General features: G+C 38.6%; 1 long non-coding RNA gene across 1 annotated transcript; it reads left to right on the forward strand.

The window, feature by feature from the left end:
• Window positions 1-222: 222 nt before the first annotated feature.
• LOC125361066 lies at window positions 223-3,927 on the forward strand. The gene is made up of 2 exons (XR_007212868.1): window positions 223-456; window positions 3,249-3,927. It is a non-coding gene; the product is annotated as an uncharacterized LOC125361066 (long non-coding RNA).
• The last annotated feature ends 845 nt before the right edge of the window (window positions 3,928-4,772 follow it).

A 4,772-nucleotide genomic window follows, 5' to 3' on the forward strand; every position in this document is an offset into this window, starting at 1 on the left:
GTTTGTGTGGCCGGCGAGTCTCAGGTGTCGGGGCTCCGCGTTCCTGGCTGGGGGGGGGGGGAAGGGGGGCGGGGAGCAGGAGGAAGAGGACACCCCGGTACCCGAGAGGCCGTGGAGATCGGGCTGCCCGGGCTCAGTGATCCCGTGGAGAGCTCTCCCGAGAGTAGCTAGGAAGACCCAACAGCCCAGTAATCCGTGCTTTCGCTGTTTTGTTTTGTTTGTTAAACCTCCCCAGCTTTCCCACATGCTCTGGTGAGCATGTGGGCTGCCTCTTGACCGAATGTTCCAGCGCCTTGCCTATATAGTTACCCTGGCCTCCGCGAAATCACTGTGACATTTACAAGGCATGCCTCTGACCTCCCAGGTCTCCATAGTTGGGATGTTGTTTGGAAATTTCCAATGCAATGGAAGATTTCGGAGGACAAGGGAGTTTTTCCAGCCATAGGTCTGCCATAGGTGGGTTGCCAAGTGGATAAATGTGTTTTAAAAAAAAAAAAGTTTAAGCTTCATCCAAGAAAACTTCCTGGTTTGTGAAAGGTGCAGATTGTGGTGGTGACGGAAATGCCTGAGGACAAGAGAGTTTGGTGTCACCTGACAGGCTCGCTTCTCGGCCCTAAGTTAGCATGTCTGTGTGCGGGCGGGCATTATTTATTTCTGCCGGTTGGGGATCTTTGGTTGCTCCTATCCCTTTGTAAAAGTTCTCAGCGGAGAGCCCTCGTGCTGAAATGGAGTCCCCGAGGCGTGTGTAGCCTGGGTGGGGAGGGTTTTCAGTGCTAGATGTAGGGGAAGATTAGTTGGGGATCTTGTTCATTCGGTCAGGTCCTCTTGTTAGGTCTTGCTTCCATTAATCATTAATGACACATGCGTATATATGACCTTGTAATGAGGCACTCGGTTATTGAAACCTGCTATTTCCAGTTACATAAAAATAGAGTTTTATGTTTGTTTTTCTTTCTGCCTTTCCACTGCTTACAGAGAACTGTAGGAATGAGCAAAAGACACTTAACTCCGCTTATCTCCCTCCACAGGTCTTGTTGACCTTGGTGGCTTCGCAGAGGTCACGTGGTCACAGAGATAAACAGTTCTCAAACATTGTACTTCCAGTGATAAACGACTCATGGGAAAGTGACTTGAGATGTGCTTGTCTTGATTTTAAAATCATTTTTATTAAGCGTTTGGTGCGACCATTTCCCAAAATAATTGATCTTTTGTGGAAATGCACACATTTCTATTTTACGCGTAAAAATTATTTTTCAGCTTTTCTAGTGAGTATTGTTTGTACATTCTGCCACCGAAGAACTGTTGTTTTGAGGCGACATTTTTAAAGCTTCCTTGAAGGCAAATAGGGAGGGGGAAAAAAGTAATGCTAAAGTGATATTTTGCTTTCATGTTATTGACTTAGGAAAGCAGCCATTCTTCACTTTAAGAAATTTGGCATGTAAAAGTTTTAAACTTTTAAAGTTGGGTGCTGATGGCTCCTCCTGTAATCCAGCTACTCAGGAGACAGCTCTGAGAATCTAAGTTCAAAGCCATCTGGGGAAGGAAAGCCTGGTAGATGCTTATCTGCACTGAACTTGGTTAAAAGCCAGAAGTGGAGCTGTGGCTCAAGTGGTAGAGTGCTAGCCTTGAGTAAAAGTCACTTGGGGACAGCACCAGCTCAGGCCACTAGCACCAAAACAGAAAAGCCTAAGATTACAAAATGAACTAATTAGTGGTTAGGTATCTGAGAATTTTACAAAGGGACTCAAAAAAGTACCTTCCAGTAATTTTATGTGGCACTTATTATATATGGTTTGATTTATGAAAATCATTTGCCAAACAACTTAGGAACAGGTTGTCATATTTGGGTTATCAGTGTATTGAACTGTCCTTTTCCCAAAAAATCATGGAGAAACAAAGTCACCATAGTCTGACATTTGCATTCCCGCCTATTAATTCTTTAAATGGAAGGGAAATTTGTCATCCCATTTATGTTGTCCAGTTAAAGGAGTATACCTATCGAAATCTAGTCAAAATACTTTTCACCACCGAGTAAAATTTTACAGTCAGGTTTGTCAGGGAACCGCATGGAAGGTACTGTAGCTACTGAGGTATCAAAGGCACCTTGAGGGCAGACACTCTTACTAATATGGTGGTCTGCAGCAAAGGCCAACAAGTGGCTCTGCCTAGACTTCAGTAAAGTCAAATAAACAGCTTTGGTTTAAAGCCTACAAGCAGTAAAAACTGTTACCTTAACATTTTCCCTACGTACAGATTCTTCAGAATTGAAGGTTTGACTTTTCATAGTGGTGATTCTATTTGGGTAACCAGAAAAATGCTATTTTTGACAAAAGAAGAAAATTGTGCTTTTATTTATTTATTTATTGCCAGTACTGAGGCTTGAACTCAGGGCCTGGGCACTGTCCCTGAGCTTCTTTTGCTCAAGTCTAGTGTTCTACCACTTGAGTCATAGTGCCAGTTCCAGCCTTTTTCTGTTTGTGTGGTGCTGAGGAATGGAACCCAGGGCTTCACACTCTACCACTAAGCCACATTCCCAGCCTGTGACTTTGTTTAAATTGCTGGAGTAAGTTTTCTTTGGTGGGGGGGTGCTAACTATTTTTTTTATTATCTCTAGTTGTACTAAGGGGTTACTATTGAAGAAATCGTTTTATAAGTACAGTGCATCTTGATAGATGTCATCCGTTTCTTCCCCACCCTAAACCCTCCCGTCAATTGTTTTTGTTTCCTTCTTTATGTTAGTATCTTGTACTTATTTAGAATGGCAGGAGATAATTGGATGACATACCTGGGAAGTTTATTTCTGATACCATCTTGCTTTGGTTATGTAAAAGAAATTTAAATTAGTATGAGAACATACTACTTATGGCTTAGGTTAAACTTCTGTTAGAATAATAAGGAAAGGGATGAAGGGACCATGAACTTTCTTGAAGATAATGAACCAGGTTTACTTTACTCTGGTCATATCTGTAAGAGTGACACTTCCACCTCTCAATTTTAAGAGAACTTACCTTTAGAGAAGGCATTTGAAGAATAAGTAAACATGCAAGCACGAAAGTGTCAAAAGTATCGTTAAAGCATTTAATAGCGTTTGGGTTTTACACATTAAACTGGAAGTAAGAAAGTACTCTAAATCTGAATTTGGGTCAAGAGCGAACTTTGGAATAGTAGGCACAGCTTTCTTCTCCTTAGTATAATTACATATTACAAAGTCTGAAGGAACAGCTTGAATAATGCCATTTTTTTTCTAGTTCACTCTTAGTGCCTCAATTGAACAAATGAGTAAAAAATGAAGATTAAAGAAGGTATGGTGAAAGAAATGTTCTTTACTTCCTCTCCTTTTAACTCTCAGGACTATTTCAAAGTTGCTAATTTCAGAGCACATTGAGACTAAAAATATATTGGATTTATGATTAATGAGGGCATGAAATTTTAAAAAATTAAGTACATTCAAATAAAGTAAGCCTACTATTGTATTTAAGATGCATATAAAAGGAACTGCATTTTAAAAATACTTGTGCAAGGTATATTATAAAAGTGGCAGTGTTTAGAAATTTTAATTAAAATTTAAGTTTGATTTATGTTCTCAATTTCATTTAATCCAATGTCACTTTTTGAATGTCACCTGTTTTTTCTGTTCCCAGTGTTTTCTGTAATGTTCAGAATGCCTTATATGAATGCAGTAATATTTGCTAGACCTTCTAAACACAAACTGCTAATGTGTTTTTCTAAAAATTTTGGAAATTCTAAAAGTTTAGACCTCGTAATATACAGAAATCTTAAGTTTTTAAAAATAAAGATTTAGCAGCAGAGGACCCTGTCTACAGAGGACTTCTATCTACAGAGTTGTCTTTACTATTATGTATTTATGACTTCCAGAGTCCATTTGTGGTGTATCTTATCTATAATATCACTAGAAAGTTTATTTTGGGGGGTGGGAAACTGTCTTCTTTATTTTCTCCCAGATATTCTCTCAGAGATTGTTTGGATTTTAGGTACAGAATGCATTTTAACCATGTTATTCTATCTAGAAACATGATTGCAAGTTTTACAAAGGGAAGTAATAAATTTGTCCTCAATTTTTGAGCATTGGTCATATTCTATGGGGATACAAGCATGTTTCTCATTAAAAGTTATTTCTTAGGTATGCATAAATACATGTTGGTAAAATGATATTTGAAGATTTTACTTTATAGCCTATGTTTCTCTCCTCCTCTTTCTCCTTTTAGTAACTGCCCATGGGAGTCTTTAGAGAGAAATTTTGACACAGGCCAGAATGGTCTATGGTGGTCATTGTGTCTAACATTTTATTCTGGTAGAAAGAAGAAATAATGTATGCCAGGTTGTTCGGTTATTCTTAATCTGTTCTTAACACTTTCAAATGTTGTCTTTACTACTTAGAAAGTAGATCATACTTTAAATTTCTCACAGTGTTGTTACCAGAGATGGTAAAAATGGAAAGATCATAGGGTTTAAATGGGTTGATCAGGGAGTTATTACTCATTAAATGTGTTTTGCTAAGACTATAACCTATCATCCTTTTTACTGTAAAGAATAATGAATTGTTAGGAGAAGCATATGGATTTCTTTCGTAAGTTTTCCATGTTGATGCTGAGAATATACTAGGTGACTATGAGAAAGGCAGGAAGCAGTTTCAACATGGATGTTCCTTTTGAGTGACCACACTTACAAATTTTATAAGATAGCACAACAGATGTTCAAGCCAGAGGTGGGGAAAGATTTATAGACATGAAGTCATTGTTAAAACATTCTAG

This window comes from Perognathus longimembris, chromosome 12 (genome assembly GCF_023159225.1).
Source record: "Perognathus longimembris pacificus isolate PPM17 chromosome 12, ASM2315922v1, whole genome shotgun sequence".
NCBI classification, from domain to species: domain Eukaryota; kingdom Metazoa; phylum Chordata; class Mammalia; order Rodentia; family Heteromyidae; genus Perognathus; species Perognathus longimembris.